Source organism: Bubalus bubalis, chromosome 6 (assembly GCF_019923935.1).
Source record: "Bubalus bubalis isolate 160015118507 breed Murrah chromosome 6, NDDB_SH_1, whole genome shotgun sequence".
Taxonomy (NCBI): Eukaryota; Metazoa; Chordata; class Mammalia; order Artiodactyla; family Bovidae; genus Bubalus; species Bubalus bubalis.
In genome coordinates this window covers 45,809,681-45,827,833 of record NC_059162.1, presented here as the reverse complement: position 1 = coordinate 45,827,833, position 18,153 = coordinate 45,809,681, and the positions used below count along the sequence as shown (strand labels likewise).

At 35.9% G+C, this 18,153-nt stretch overlaps 1 protein-coding gene across 1 annotated transcript in view; it reads right to left on the bottom strand.

Annotated features, from left to right (window-relative positions):
• The window catches only part of DPYD (dihydropyrimidine dehydrogenase), a 945,375-nt gene that overhangs the window by 646,767 nt on the left and 280,455 nt on the right, over positions 1-18,153 (bottom strand). The window lies entirely within an intron of this gene.

Genomic DNA, 18,153 nt, shown 5'->3' with positions numbered 1-18,153 from the left:
CCAGGCTCCCCCGTCCCTGGGATTCTCCAGGCAAGAACACTGGAGTGGGTTGCCATCTCCTTCTCCAATGCATAAAAGTGAAAAGTGAAAGGGAAGTCGCTCAGTCGTGTCCAATTCTTAGCAACCCCATGGACTGCAGCCCACCAGGCTCCGCCATCCATAGGATTTTCCAGGCAAGAGTACTGGAGTGGGGTGCCATTGCCTTCTCCGATAGTAGTACTATATTTAGGTAAACTACAAAATACAGAAAGCCAGTAACAATGCTCTAGGGAAGAAGCAAAGTTAAAAATAAGTTATGGAAAACTGGATATTTTTTTGCAAAATGATTTTATTGGTTACTGAAAATGTGTTGAAAACACACATCTTAATTTATGTGGTAAACATGTCTTTATGAAAAAAATCAATAACTTTTGTAACTATATCTCATGTTAACCCTTGTTAACCATTTCCTTTGTAAGGACTCCAAGATTATTTTTTAAGTAAAAAATTGCTTTTCCAATTTCTTCTCTAAATACATATGTATTATTCAAAATTTTGTTTTAAAAGGTATATTTTCAATATTATTTAGAATCCCAAGCTTACTTTTGACAAATATCTAACATTTCTAACTCCTTAGCAAATAATATCCAGGTTTGGGGATATTGGTTCTGTACATCAGCAGCTAATACCAACATCCTACTAAAGAAATTCAGCTTCTTTATGTGAGCTAACATTACTTTTTCTTAAAAACCACAAAACTTTCATCTAAGCAAAGATTTACCTAATCTATGCTAAGGACAAAATAATGGGACAGCAACAAAAGTAAAAATAACTATGAGTAAGTCATGTTGAAATAATATTCATAGATAGAGAATTAGAATAAAGTCATTGCAGTGTGTCTGAATATCACACTCTTAAGTGTGGGCAATTATACAGTTTCACTGGGCCTTAGTTTCTCAGCCATATAGGGCAGCTATAAAAAACAAATATGTAATCCCACTGATGCCAAGGCTTCATATAATACATATAAGCTGATAAGAGTAATGACTGCCATTTTTTAATTCCTTATCATATGCCAGTTTCACTGAAAAAACAACTTGCATTAGTTCTAGTACTCCCAATAATTATGAATCGTGGGATACTGACTGAATATAACCAGCTTTAAGGCTTATCTATTTATTCATTTATTTTTGCTAAGGCACACAGCAAGTAATACCAAATTCACCTCTCCTGCCCACACTTCACATTTGATTTACAGACATAATCAGCTACAGATGAGGGTTTATTGCATCTTTCCACCGGGATATCACAAGGAATCCCAAATGGAAGAGGTCAGATCAGAACTCATAATCTTCTCCTTTCTTATTCCATTGGTAAACTGATACCACCATCCAATTGGTCAAAAGAATTGTTGAAACCATCCTTGACTTATAGCTGTTCCTTCAGTTCTGCACCTGCCTTGCTGATCCTTGCTCCTTTTCTTCATTGATCATATTTAATCAGGTGTTAAGACCTACTCATTGCACTTCTTCATGCTTGCTCCCTGCTTTCAGCTCTTACAGCCGTACTTCAGACCTTCAATTTTATTTTACCTGAATTATTTAATAGGCACAATGTAAAAATCTCCCAGTGTCCAATCTTGACCTTCCCCAATCCATTTCCACAGTGCCACCAAATTATCTTTCATATCTCTTACCTCTCACATTACATTCTTTCATCTTCCACAGTACAAAAGAAATACACTAACCAACTAAACTAAACTCATATGCAAACCATGTAACATCTGCAGAATCTGACTCTTATCTGTTTGAATCTGTCTTCCAGAACATACTCCTAGCAGTAAAAGCTACAGCAACAATAAGGAGCTGTTACATGTGATATTCCCTATATCTGGGTGTCCTTCTCATCTTGTGCCCCTTACATAATCTCTGATTTGTCTTTTTCCTATAGAGGTTAATAGCCTAGGAGGAATTAAATAGAAGCACATAAAAGTAAGAAGATACCATTTTTAGATGCTGTGCCACCATCTTACATATCATAGGAAAGAAAGAAACAGATACCTGGGAAATAATCAGGAAATGTTTGTGTGTCTGTATTCCCTCAAAACTGCAAGCTTCTTGATAGCAAGGCCATATTAATCACCTACTAAGAACTCAATATTTACTGGATGAAACAACTAAATGAGGTGATATAAGCAATAACGGGAGTTAAAGATTTAGCATTATAAAAATTATAGAATGATTGTTGTTTAGTTGCTAAGTCATGTCCTGCTCTTTGCAATTCCATGTACTATAGCATACCAGGCTTCCCTGTGCTTCGCTGTCACCCTGAGTTTGCTCAAACTCATGTCCATTGAGTTGGCTATCCATTCATCTCATCCTCTGTTTCCTCCTTCTCCTTCTGCCCTCATTCTTTCCCAACATCAGGGTCTTTTCCAGTGAATCAGCTCTTCCCATCAGAGCTGACCAAAGTACTGGAGCTTCAGCTTCAGCATCAGTCCTTCCGATGAAGATTCAGGGTTCATTTCCTTTAGGATTGACTGGTTTGATCTCTTTGCTGTCCAAGGGACTCTCAAGAGTCTTCTCCAGAACCACGATTCAAAAGCATCAATTCTTCAGTGCTCAGCCTTCTTTTTGGTCCAACTCTCACATCCATACATGACTACTGGAAAAACCACAGCTCTGATTATGCGAACCTTTTTCAGCAAAGGCATGTCTCTGCTTTTTATTATGATGTCTAGATTTGAGAATGAAAGTCATTTATTATTGATAATACTTTAAGTATGTCTGTTGATATTTTTCAGTGATGCCAGAGTTGGACTCGAAGAATAACACAGAAATACTAGATTTTTCAAATAACATTTTCAGACTATATGGACATAGTTAGGTAAAAAAATATAGCTACATATATTAAACTATTCAAAACTAATTTTTAATATGATACTGTGTCAAAGCATTTTTAAACTGTACCTTATTTTGTTCTTAGAGGTCCTGATACATAGAAAACTTCTAAACTCTCCAAGTGAGGTTTGCTTCTCCTAGTTTCCCTAGGCTGCTTTCTGAATCTCATTCAACAGAAAAAAGGGGGTGATAGAATGGAAACAACTTTAAGATAATGTGGCCTTTACAAAATTACTCTTTCCTCACTTTATCCTCCTCAAGCTTCTATTTTTCAGAAAGTTGACTATAAATTGCAAAAATATGATATTTGAGAATTAAAATGAAACAAACAACTCCACTCCAAAACACATGCCCAGAACTGAGGTGTTTTCATAACGAGTGTGTGTGTGTGTATCTATAACATGTGTATACCTGTACACACAAACACATATATGTAGAAGGAAAAAGAACATATTTAAATATAATGAAAAATAGTCACAAGGAAATCTGAGAGCTTTAGGGTCAAATCTTTACCTTTCTAATAGGAAACTTCACTGTTGAACCAATCATCATTACAGACTTAGTCTTTTTTATTCCTCATATGATCCATGCTATAATAGCCCAGAATTTTCCCATTAGAAATTCTAGTCAATCACTACCGAAAATTTATTATAAGGGTGAACAAAACATATATATAACAATGATTCATCTGTCTCTAGAGTCCCCCTTTAATAAAGCATTTCTACAGTCAATAGCAGAGGAAAACATAGATATGATCACACAACTTTAATAATTCATTTATTGACTGTGTCAGAGTGCTCCTCTTTAGAAAGTAAATTTATATACAAAAAATTTTTAATTTTATAACAACTGATTACACCTTTCAAAAATTACAATAGGATTTTTTCATTATTAATTATAATCAACATTTGGGTTTTAGTTTTTACTTTTCTTAGGGGAGGGTATTTTTCTAAGTACCATAAAGGCAAACCTAAATCCAATTTAAGTCAAGTTTAAGAAAAAAACAAAAATTGAATAAATTAGTCTTGAATTCAATATATTTTTACAGTTGGTCAAACAGATACTGAACTAAAATAAAATGTGTTTTATTCCACTGAGTAGCACAGGAGAATGCATTTCTATTTGATTATTACCTTTAAAGCTAAGAAAAATTACAAATTCAATAGCCACATTTTTCATATTAGTATTTAGTTTAATTTTATCCTTTTCATTTACCAGTTATACTTTTCCTACAATCTTTAATAAACTTTGCTATATAACAAACACCTTATCTGTCTTTTGTAATAAGATGATGGATGCAGTTGCATAAAAATGTGAGGATATGTTCCAAATAATGACCAGCTTACTTTCCTGAGTACCAAAAATAAAAGGAATTATGGTCTGAATGGCTCTTTGCCACCTCCAGGTTGAATCATAGGGGCTCACTGTTAGAAATTATAATGGAGAGTTGAGAGAGAACACAAAATAAAATAGAAAGAAGTTTGAGCCACCAGGGAAGCAAGAAATTACATAGATTTTATAAATCATATCCTAACCTAAAGCAAAGAAGATTTTTATTTCATATGCTCCTTTTTACCTATCAAAAATCAATGAGAAAAAAACTAACCATGAATCACAATTTATAAGATTACACCTTTATAACCATCAGTCACTTCAAAAAAAAAAATTGAGTGATTTCAATCTCAATTCTGCTGTGATTTTAAATATTGGCTATGGTTTTATTTTTTTCTTTGATTTGAAAGCAAGCATAAATTTATTTACCAAAGATTACTTTTAAAGGATGAAAATATAAACCTGAGAAAAACAGCAAGTTTACCTATGTTAATAATGCTTTTAAAAAACTAATACAGTCGTGGCATCAGGAAGAAAATTATTTCTGGATACACTTTTCAGATAATCTATTTGCTAAAATAGTAGCTAAGAAGTGAGGAAGTCAGGTGCGTTAATGAACATGAAAATGTGGGGACCCACTTAACAGTAGCCTATTTCAAAGAGCATTCAAAAAATAAACAGGCTTCCCTGGTGGCTCAGTGGTAAAGACTCCACCTGCCAATGCAGGAGATGGAGGTTCAGTCCCTGATCCTGATCCAGGAAGATCCTCTGGAGAAGGAAATGGCAGCCCATTCCAGTATTCTTGCCTAAAGAACCCCATGAAAGAGGAGTCTGGCAGGCTACAGGCTATGGGGTTGCAAAGAATCAGACACAACTGAGCAACTGACCAACAACAACAGCAAACAAAATATACAGTGCTAGATACATCTTCTGCTTCAAAGACAGGTTTTATATTGCTGTTCTTAGAAGTATTCTACAAAGAGGTACACATTCTCAAAACAGGTGGTATTATACTAAAAAGTTAACTTGATTTTCATTATATGTAGACTTCCATGTAAAAGTTTCTCTTGTCTCAAAACTATGAGAAAATATAAGCAATTAATATTCTTAAGTAATTCCTTATTCTACAGTCTGCTGGCCAAATCTGGTCTTCTATTTACAATACAGTTTTACTGACACACAGCCATCTGTGTTCATGCGTTTACATATACTCTATTCTATGCCTGCTTTTTCACTATAAAGGCAGAGAGTTTGGTAGTTGGGACAGACACAATATGGTCTGCTGCTGCTGCTGCTAAGTCGCTTCAGTCGTGTCCGACTCTGTGCGACCCCAGAGATGGCAGCCCACCAGGCTTCTCCGTCCATGGGATTCTCCAGGCAAAAACACTGGAGTGGGTTGCCATTTCCTTCTCCAATGCATGAAAGTGGAAAGTGAAAGTGAAGTTGCTCAGTCGTGTCTGACTCTTAGCGACCCCATGGACTGCAGCCTACCAGGCTCTTCCATCCATGGGATTTTCCGGGCAACAGTACTGGAGTGGGGTGCCATTGCCTTCTCCCACAATATGGCCTACAAAACCTAAAAGTAAATACTGATTTCTGTTTTTTAGAGAAAAATTTCGCTGACTTCTCATTTGACTTTTTTTTTTTTTACCAGTTAGAATCTCAGATATTAATATATAAGTTCTGTCTTTTAATATTCCCTGCCCCTTTTAAACTGAACTTCTTGCTGAATTTTGCACTCTCTTCCCATCCTGTCAGCTTATAATCCAACTGAGGTCCCCATGAATTCAAAAAAATAATTTTATTTTAATCAGAGAGTTTCTTCTAATTCACTCTCTTGATTAATTCTGCATTAACCTATATATCTTTAACATTTATTAGATCTAATATTATCACTGCAAGTTTCTGTTGGTGATAGTTAGGATGCAAATAAAAGTATTAAAAGTCCTATATACCATCTCACACCCATTACTTTGGCTGCTAACAAAAAAATCAGAAAATAGTAAGTGTTGGCAAGAATGTGTAGAAATTGTAATCTTTGTGCATTGCTGGTGGAAATATAAAATGATGCAGTCATTATAGAAAACATTATGGAATTTCCTTGAAAAATTAAACATAGGATCACTGCATGATCCAGCAATTCCACTTCTGGTATACACAAAAAACAGGTGAAGGCAGAGACTTCTTGAAGAGATTATTTGTATACCCATGTTCATAGCAGTATTATTCAAACAGCCAAAAGATGGAAAAAACCCAAGGGTCCACTGACAGATGAAAAGATAAACAAATGTGGTAATACATAAAACAGAAAGTTATTTAGCCTTAAAAATAAAAGGAATTTCTGACACATGCTCAACCACAGATGAACCTTAAAGTGTGTGTATGTGTGTGTGGCCCGTCACTCGGTTGTGCCTGACTGTTTATGACTCCCGCCAGGTTCCTCTGTCCATGGGATTTTCCAGGCAAGAATACTGGAGTTGGTTGAGATTTCCTCCTCCAGAGGATCTTCCCCAACCAGGAATCAAACTTGTGTCTCCTACATTGGCAGGCAGTTTCTTTACTACTGTGACACCTGGGAAGCCCAAACCTTGAAGACATTATACTAAGTGAAATGAGTCAGCACAAAAGAACAAATACTGTATGATGCCACCTATATGAAGTATCTAGTATAGTAGAATTTATAGATATGGACAGTAGAAGAGTAGTTACCAGAGAACAGGGGGAAGGGAGAATAAGGCATTGTTAAATGGGTATACAGCCTCAGTTGCATGTTGAAAAGAGTTCTGTAGAGGAATGGTAGTGAGTGATCGTAGTGCAACAAGGTGAATGTACATAATGCCACTGAACAGTACACGTAAAAAATAGTTAAAATAATAAATTTCATGTTATGAGTACTTCACCACAATCTGTAAATGAATTTTTAAATTTAAATCATTATATATGACCAATACCATCTCACTGTACTGGTTAATGGTAAAATTTTGGTTTCAGATGGACCTGCATTCAAATCTTCTAGTAAAGACAAAATTACTTAATTTCTTTCAGACACAATTTATGCATGCATGAAAGGAAAGAATCAGAAATATCTAAAGTTACTTCAAGATAATTAAAACAATTCATATTTTTATTATTATTTTTAATTTAAATGTATTTAATTGGAGGCTAATTACCTTACAATATTAAAAACAAGTCAGTACTTCAAGAAATTTAGCTGCTATATGTGTTATATTTATATGTGTTGCTCAGTCACCCAGTCATATCCAACTCTTTGTGACCCCATAGACTGCAGCACGCCAGGCCTCCCTGTCCCTCACCAACACCCGAAGTTTGCCCAAGTTCATGTCCATTGCATTGGTAGTGCCATCCAGCCATCTCATCCTCTGACACCCTCTTCTCCTTGTGCCCTCAATCTTTCCCAGCATCAGGGACTTTTCCAAGGAGTTGGCTATCTGCATCAAGTGACCAAAATACTGGAGCTTCAGCTTCAGCATTCTAGTGATATTGGAAGTCCTTCAACATACTCATATGTACACAATTCTTATTTATGAATAGCTTTAAAGTAGACATTATTTCGGAGAAGGCAATGGCACCCCACTCCAGTACTCTTGCCTGGAAAATCCCATGGACGGAGGAGCCTGGTAGGCTGCAGTCCATGTGGTTGCTAAGAGTCGGACACAACTGAGCGGCTTCACTTTCACTCTTCACTTTCATGCATTGGAGAAGGAGATGGCAACCCACTCCAGTGTTCTTGCCTGGAGAATCCCAGGGACGGGGGAGCCTGGTGGGCTGCCGTCTATGGGGTCGCACAGAGTCGGACCCAACTGAAGCGACTTAGTAGCAGCAGCAGCAGACATTATTTTCTAAATCAATCAAAACCCCTAAATTTATTTTGCAATCTATAATCCTTAGCAGCTATGGTAGAAGTTTAATAACATACTTTGAAATATGATTAGCTGATGATAAGATTAAAAGAATAAGAACAGTGGCAATGCACCTGAATATGATATAGTCTTTATAAAATTTAAAAAAAAAGACTGTTTTCTTTCAGTAAAAGGAAAACAGTCATAGAAATATCAATTGCAGTAAATTTTAAAATAAATTATTCCAGCACTGACAAATTTATCAATAAAATATAAATATTAAGGTTTAAAAAACAAAACCGTCAGTACATAAGAATGAAGTACAAAATAGGAATTTAAACAGCCAAGGTAGCAATTTTCCATTTAACATTACTTGTTTCCACTAAACTGGATGTACTGACATAATCTTTGACTAATTAACTCAATATCAACATCTTCTCCAAATTTAACTTACGAATTAAGAGTTGGATGCACAATTTATCTCCGTAACACAAGCAAAGTGAACATCTGTTAATTTCCTGTCATGGAAGTTTGTGTTTGGGGAGGGGGGGTGTGAACAGAGCCTCTGATGTGTAATGTTCTTCCCATCTGCACACCAGGTGGCACTGCATGGCTAATCAGAAGATAACACACATCAAGTTTCTCGCAAATTTTGAGATAAAAAAAGTAAATAAATCAAAATTTTGTTTTAAAACTTGTTTCTTCAATGTCTATGGCAAATATGCTTTAAAGTGTACTCTGAAGATTTATGTTGCTTTCAGTTAATAAAATAAATTAATCATGATCGTAGTACTGTTTTCTTCATAATTAACTCCTTATATAACTTAAATAATATTATAAATATGAGTTTAAAAAATTAAGAAAGAGTAATCCAAGGAGATCCAACCAGTCCATTCTAAAGATCAACCCTGGGTGTTCTTTGGAAGGAATGATGCTAAAGCTGAAACTCCAGTACTTTGGCCACCTCATGCAAGAGTTGACTCCTTGGAAAAGACTCTGATGCTGCGAGGGATTGGGGGCAGGAGGAGAAGGGGACGACAGAGGATGAGTTGGCTGGATGGCATCACAGACTCCATGGACGTGAGTCTGAGTGAACCCCGAGAGTTGGTGATGGACAGGGAGGCCTGGCGTGCTATAATTCATGGCGTTGCAAAGAGTCGGACATGACTGAGCAACTGAAGTGAACTGAACTGAACTGAACTGAATGTAACCAGTCTAATCTCCCCCACTGACTTCCATTTATTCATTTAAATAAATTTATGTCGTACAAAAGAGACTTGAGGAATTCAGAGAATGATTTTGCTTGAGGCCCCCTAAACCATTCAAAGATAGGATCTGGAGAAAAAACAATTTGATACCAATTTCAATTGAATTGTTTCTAATATAGATGTATTACTTAAAATACAATGTCAATGAAGTCTCTTCAAAGCACACCTCCTTCTTTAGAACACACTGCTTTTAAGCATTTATGTCAAAGAAGGTATTCAAAAGCCCATGGAAAAGAGTATTTGTTCATCTGATCTAGTGCTCCTAGCCAAAGACTGCATAATCTAACCTGTATAAATAGTAAATAAGTGATAAATAAGACACAGATTAGTTTGCAAATTTTCTTATTTCTATTCCTTGGGAAAATTTACTTCTACTGATAGAACGCTAAAGCATATGTAGAAATATATCTAGTTTCCTCTAATTTACATCAACTCTGCCATTTCCATATCATTTCTCATGCCTCTCTTAAATCTTTCATTGTGTTTAATGGGTTCCTTTATCAAATTTTAAATACAGTGATTTATAAAAGAGTAAGATACATAGAGTTGTGTAATTTGTAATGTGAATAAAACTATCTTTACCCCAATAGTATGCCTCAACTCTAAATGGAAATCACTGATGTTTTATACATGTGTGTTTGATACACAGTCGTGAATTTTAGATACAAATTCATTGAACAGGGGATTTGGAGATGGAGGTTGTGTACTGTGGTATTTCTTAATACTTCTATGATAATATCCACTATCTAAGTGATTTCTAATTTTGTTAATTATTTCAAAGTTTATCCTTCAACATCAAAATTCTAGCTGTAGAGGATAACCCATGCCTAAAGGATGATTACTATATTTAAGAAAATCTATCCTAACTTCCATAGTGAAAGTTCAATAATATCCCATTCCAAGTTCAGACGATGATGTTCACTCACCAAAAAAATGTAACCATCAGTCATAAGCCATTGTGTGCATGTGTGCTCTGTGGCTTTGTCATGTCTGACTCTTTGTGACCCTTTGAACTGTATCCCATCATGCTGCCCTGTCCTTGGGATTTTCCCAGCAAGAATACTGGAGTGGATTTCCACGCCCTTCTCCAGGGCATCTTCCCGAGCCAGGAATGGAACCCATGACTCCTGCACTCCACGCACTGCAGGTGTATTCTTTACCACTGAGCCATCAGGGAAGCCCATAACTCATTGAGAACTGCTAAAAGAAACAATAAATAAATAAAATAAAATACAGTGCTTTAAAAATGGGCTCCTGTTACTTCAGCAACTACTGTAACAGCAAATACTGTGAAATATATTTTCATTCTATAAAAAACATATAGAGAAATATAATAGAAATGCCTCCATGTCTTTATCCAAAGAAATCCAAAGATGCATTCAATATTTTAAAATATAATTACATTCCTTTATAAAATTTTAAATAAAAAGAACATGAGCTACAGAATATTTTATAATAATCATCTTGCTAAATAAATTACTTCCTTTTTGACTGCTATATGGAAGCAGTAAATATGCTTAAAATCAATGGTTAGTTCAATAGATATTTATTGAGCACCTATAATATTCCAGGAATTCTACCAGCAGAAAAATCTATTTTTTAGAAAAGATTTTCTTGTATCATCATCTTTACCATAAAATACTTACTAAACACCCTCAAGCAAATAGCTTTGCCTTTACTAAAAATGCTCAAAAATACCTAATATTCAATACAACATTATAATATCTGGTGTAATGATTTGGCATAAATGTAAAAATGTTATTAACTAAACCATTTAGAATTAGAAACTTATTGCCCTGAATAGGTCTTCACAGGTGGCACTAGTGGTAAAGAATCTATCTGCCAATGCAAGACATAAGAATTGGGGTTCAATCCCTGGAATTGGGAAGATACCCTAGAGGAGGGCATAGGAACCCACTCCAGTGTTCTGGCCTGGAGAATCCCATAGACAGAGGAGCCTGAAGGGCTACAGTTCACAAGGTCACAAAGAGTCAGACACAACTGAAGCAACTTAGCATGCATGCATGCCTTTGAGCAGGTAATGAAAATCATGAACATATCTTTGTATTTTGTCAAAAATAAGATACCTGAAAACTACATGAATTTTAAAAAGGTTAATTGATCAAGTATAGTTTCAAACTTCTTAAGAAATCATTATGCCATTTTTCAACTTTTTCCTTTGTTTCTCTTTTCACTTTTTCAATTTATTGTTGTTCAGTCATTCAGTCATGTCCAATTCTTTGTGACCACATACACTGCAGCACACCAGGCTTCCCTGTCCTTCACTATTTCCCAGAGTTTGCTCATACTCAAGTCCACTGAATCAATGATGCCATCCAACCATCTCATCCTCTGTCATCTGCTTCTCTTGCCCTCAATTTTTTCCAGCATCAGAGTCTTTTCCAATGAGCTGGCTCTTAGCATCAGGTGGTCAAAGTATTGGAGCTTTAACTTCAGCATCAGTCCTTTCACAAAACATTTAGGGTTCATTTCCTTTAGGATTGACAATTCATCTCCTTGCTGTCCAAGGGACTCTAAAGAGTCTTCTCTAGCACCACAGTTCTAAAGCATCAATTCTTTGGCACTCAGCCTTCTTTATGGTCCAACTCTCACATCCATACATGATTACTGGAAAAACCACAGCTTTGACAATATGGACCTTTGTTGGTAAAGTGATGTCTCTTGTTTTTAATACACTGCCTATGTTTGTCATAGCTTTTCTTTCAAGGAGTAAGCATTTTTTAGTTTCATGGTTACAGTCACCATCCACAGTGATTTTGATCATTAAATTTCAAAAAGTCATATTGACATATTAAATGTCTCAAGAAACATGCTAAAACTGTAGAATACATTTAAAAAACTAATCTCAGCTCTCACAGGTTTTTAATATTGTGTATTTGTGCATGGGGTGTAGGAGTGAATATATGCACATAACCAAAAATAAGAAAAATAAATTCAGCCCTATAAATAACAAATAAAACATTTTGCTATGTGTGAACATAGAACAAACATTTATATCAGCAGGAAGAGTATAAGAGTCTCATGCAGGAAATATCATTTGAAATTAATAAGTATTCATTTTACCATATGGAGACAGACAAAGTTTTTCTCAGAGTATAAGCCAAGGTATAATGGTGGGAGACTATAGGTTACCTATGAAGAATGGCTAGAAATGTGATAGTGGGAAGGTTAAAAAGGGGTATATTTTGGACAGCTATAATAGTCAGTTGAAAGTCATACTAAGAAAATATGACTTATTCTGAATGTACTGACAGTCAAAAAAAAGTATCGAGACATATATAGCTTATCTTTATGTAGTGTTACCGTAGGTGGAAAGTTTTTCATATCAGAGTATCATATAACAGCAAAGGATGAGATGGTTAGATAGCATCACCAACTCAATGGACATGAATCTGACTGAGCAAACTCTGGAGGGGAGAGAAGGACAAGGGAAGCCTGACATGCTGCAGTCCATAGGGTTGCAAAGAGTCAGATATGACTTAGTGACTGAGCAACAAAAAAGATTACTCAGAGAAGCAGTGATATGCATCCTAAGGACCAGATTTACTCTTCCTGACATGATTAGAATGGTCTCCTAACGTAACTGAACTGTTTAGGAATCAGTGTCAGCTTGGTAAACTTAGAACAAGGAAATTTAGAGGAGAATGGACTTAATATATATCTTCATGATAGGGGATCAAATAACTCCAGGTTCTTTGACTTAGGTGCCTTTAAAAAGACACCGCCAATTTCCTCAGATTCTTCCCCTCAACCCCCGCTGCCTTTTCTATGATTGGAAAGTTGACCAGCCCCTATTAACTGCTTCTGCAGATTAAGATGCACTTTCTATAGATATGTTAATATGATCAAAGACTAATTGCCCTACATCTATTTTATCTCCTTCTGGGGGCTTTGCTTGAACCCATTAAGTGATGATTTAATGAACTCTCAGCTGGAATTCTATTTCCCTCATTTCTGAATTCTTGGGAACCATCTCACAATTATACCAGAGTACTTACAAATGACACTAGAGTAGACATTACTGCAAATTAAAAAATGTGGATTGGCAAAATATCCATGCTCTTTCCTTCACTTACAATTAAGTCATGTTTATTATTTTAAAATAATCTATTCAGAATTTTGCATAATTCTTAAACAACTTCAGGTTTTCAGAAATGGGTGGTCTAAAAACCCCATTTAATTTTCTTCTAAATAAATGGAAGTATATGTGATTGTGTACAATTTAGAAACCCCTGATTAAGAAGCTAATTAAGAATAACTTTTACAGAGAAGAATTCTGGCTCTAAGAAGGCACGAGAGATTTAACTAAAGGCCACACTAGCAAATTTAATACCAAGGTCTCTCAATGGATTTCCTTAATTGTAATTATCTCTTCTTCAGCTGTTACAATATTTGGGCATCATCACATTTAAAAAATATTCTTTTCTGATAGCAACAGAAGAAACTCAGTGGTGGTAACAATAAGAAAAGTAAGGCTAAGAATAAAGCCTACTTCTTTCAGATTATGAAGTTCCATGTTCAAGGTCATTAAGTAGAACTCCCCAATATAAACAGCTGTCACCAACTAACATGTTGATTTTCAGTCATTGTGTCTGCAATAGTTGTTTTTTTCTTTTTTAAATTTTTTTAAATTTATTTATTTTAATTAGAGGCTAATTACTTTACAATATTGTATTGGTTTTGCCATACATCAACATGAATCTGCCACGGGTGTACACGTGTTCCCAATCCTGAACCCCCCTTCCCACCTCCCTCCCCATACCATCCCTCTGGGTTATCCCAGTGCACCAGCCCCAAGCATCCTGTATCCTGCATCAAACCTGGACTGGTGATTCGTTTCTTATATGATACTATACATGTTTCAATGTCATTCTCCCAAATCATCCCCCCCACCTCTCCCACAGAGTCCAAAAGACTGTTCTATACATCAGTGTCTCTTTTGCTGTCTCGTATACAGGGTTATTGTTACTATCTTTCTAAATTCCATATATATGCGTTAGTATACTGTATTGGTGTTTTTCTTTCTGGCTTACTTCACTCTGTATAATCGGCTCCAGTTTCATCCACCTCATTAGAACTGATTCAAATCTTTTTAAAATTTTTCTTCTTCTTTTTTTTTTTTTTTTGTTTTTTGGCTATGTTGGGTCTTTGTTGCTGTGAAGGCTTTTCTTTAGTCGCAGCGAGCAGGGGGTACGCTCAAGTTGTGGTGCAAGGGCTTCTCATTGTGATGGCTTCTGTTGTTGCGAAGTATGGGATCTAGGGAGCCCAGGCTTCAGTAGTAGCAGTTCTCAGACTCTAGAGGCTCAACAGCTGTGGTGCTTGGGCTAGTTTTTCAGTGGCACGTGGGATCTCCTGGACCAGGTATCAGTCTGGCATCTCCTGCATTAGCATACCACTGAGCCACTAGGGAAGCCCTGCAACAGCTTTTTATGCCAAAGTATAGGCGTTTGCCAGCTTCCCAGGTGGCAGTAGTGGCAAATAACCTGCCTGCCAATAGACGAGATGTAAGACACTTGGATTTGATTCCAGGGTTGGGAAATAAATGCAAACATCTATGCTAAGTTGCCTTAGGGGTCTCGAAGAGTTGAACATGACTGAAGCAACTTCGCACACATAGATGTTTGCATTTATTACATTTTTTCCACATTCTGTATAAAATTATCTTTCCATGTTTTGATTGCCATTTACTAGTTTTCTTTAACATTGCTTAACCTTAATTTTTTATCCTTAAAATAGAGTTTATAATATCTACTTCAAAGGTCATCATAAAATTGAATGGCATAAATTATATTAAAGACTGAGAATAGAATATTTTAGCTAATACTGCTAGTACTATCATTATCACTACCATTAATATCACTGTCCCTACTTTTTATTTCATTTATATTGTAACACTACCTTAAAAATAATGTAGTAGCTATTTCCCCTTGTGTTTGATTAATATTGTAATACCCTAAAACTCCAACATATTTTAACATCCTACCAACTTATTTTGGCAAATAGTCAAAACAGCTGCATTAATATCAATAATTTAAAAATACTTATAGAGTTCCTACTACGTGCCAGGAACTATGCTAGACATTGAAGATTTATCAATGTGTAAAGACGCTTACTCCTTGGAAGGAAAGTTATGACCAACCTAGATAGCATATTCAAAAGCAGAGACATTACTTTGCCAACAAAGGTCTGTCTAGTCAATACTATGGTTTTTCCTGTGGTCATGTATGGATGTGAGAGTTGGACTGTGAAGAAGGCTCAGCGACGAAGAATTAATGCTTTTGAACTGTGGTGTTGGAGAAGACTTTTGAGAGTCCCTTGGACTGCAAGGAGATCCAACCAGTCCATTCTAAAGGAGATCAACTCTGGGTGTTCTTTGGAAGGAATGATGCTAAAACTGAAACACCAGTACTTTGGCCACCTCATGCAAAGAGTTGACTCATTGGAAAAGACTCTGATGCTGGGAGGGATTGGGGGCAAGAGGAAAAGGGGACGACAAGGATGAGATGGCTGGATGGCATCACTGACTCGATGGATGTGAGTCTGAGTGAACTCCGGGAGTTGATGATGGACAGGGAGGCCTGGCGTGCTGTGATTCATGGGGTCGCGAAGAGTCAGACATGACTGAGTGACTGAACTGAAATGAACTGAAGGCACACAGGCTCTTAAAACTACAAGAGTTTTAACAACTGGTGGTGGAAACAAATACATAATCAGTCTACTATGATACATGGAAATAAATGCTAAAATCTGATCTAGACATCCAAAGAGGGAACAGAAACATGATGGTGTGATGACTGGTGATGGTGAAGTGGCTTTATTTGTCCACGGTAAAGAGTGAAGGTAGGGGATGGATCATTATAAGCAAAGAGAATTACATGAAATAGAAAAAAGGACACATGTAAAAACACAAATATGCAAATAGTGACAGTTCTGGGTTCAGGCAACACCAGGTCCAAAAATTGATTTTAAAAGATTGAGATGAGGTAAAACTGAAAATATTTCAAATGTCTGCAACATCTAATGTAATAAGTCACTAAAGACATAAGTTGTTAATAAATTATGAAAAGCCTTGGCAGTCTATTTTAAGGGATTTTTCCTGTATTTTGAAGAAAATAAGGAGCTACTGAATGGGAGAATGGGGGAATCTAAATGAGAGAATGATGTGATGAGATCTAATTTTAGAAAGATCACTATTTCTGTTGTTTGGCTAATAGTGGCCAAGAAAACTGGTTAGGAGGCTAAGGAGTAGCCTAGTAACATGAAAGGAGGAGAATAGTGACAGTCACAAGTGAACTCAAGAGAAATCTTTGGAGTCAACACAAGTAAAGCATAGGGTGGTGATATTCAGCTTTTTAATATCCTCCTGCAGTCTCTGCTCCCTTTGTATCTATTGTGACTATAATTATGCATTTTACTGATATTTACCCCATAATTCTTTATCTCCCCCAAGTATTAAAAACAAAAATTCAGAAAAAAACTACTTTGTCAAAAGAATATATAAAGCATTACACCTTTTCTGAGAGTGTCTTCGTGGATGTTCCTTCCCTTACATGTTTGTTTAGTTTTTTCATCACTGTCATGCTTTATGAGAATATAAGAAGTAAATTACCATAAAATGGACAATCAGAAACGGGAAGAGAGGGACTTCCCTGGCAGTCCAGTGGTTAAGAATCCACCTTCCAAAGCAGAGGATGCAAGTGTGACCCCTGGTCAGAGAACTAAGATTCTACATGCCTCAGGGCAAGTAAGTCTGTGCAACACAACTAGAGAGCGCTCATGCCCCCAAAAGACCAAGTGAAGCCAAAAAAAAAATGGGGTGGGGGAGGGAAATAGGCTACTTTGAATTAAACGTTAAGGGTTTGATTCTTCAGTCACCTAGAACAGTGATACTCAGATTGGCTCTAGAATATAATCACCCAAAGAACTAAAACAAAAAGAAACAAATATTTAGAATACTGTAATCATGCAAAACCTATTTAATTCACTCAGCAGCTGCTTATTGAGAGGGTTGTCGTGCTATGGGGAAAAGGCAATTAGTACTTTAGGGCCTTTACAATGTACAACAGCGGGTTTTGAGCATTGACTACCAAACCACATTTTAAAAACACATTTTCCGTATAATGCAATATGCATGTGCAAGCACATACACCAAAACCAAATACACATATGATGGAAAAACATTTTTCTCAAAATAATACTCACCCTAACAATGTGCAACACATTGATATTTTCTATTATTTTGTGCTCACTTTTAATAACAAAAAATGATGATTGTCATCCATTATATTGATTTTAATACCAACCAAAGAAAGCCATCCAATACTTTGAAAAAACCTTGTACAGAAGATGTTCTAACTTTATTTCTAAACACTGACAGTAACATACTGTGCCAGTGCTTTTATTTCAATAAAAATACCAAAAATTTAAAGTCTTTGAAAAAAATACCAATTATCTCAAAGATAACTCAATCAGGTTTGAATAAGGCACAGAGCTTTATCTCATTTATTTTTATTTCACTTAGAAAAAAATAAACCTCTCATGGGTAAAGAGACATACTTTTTCAGTCTCACAATGATGTATGTACAATGAGATAATTTCCTTAATGGATTCTGTTAGAATTTGGAAAAAAAACTAAAAGTGAGCAACTTTTCACCAGCAATAGCACAAACAATATTAAAAATCAGTAATCTTCAGAATCTGAGATGGACTTACATGCTATGGACTTAGGCACGGACTTACAAAGCTATCCTTCATAAGTCATATTTAATTAAAACGTAAGTTTTTATTTTTCCT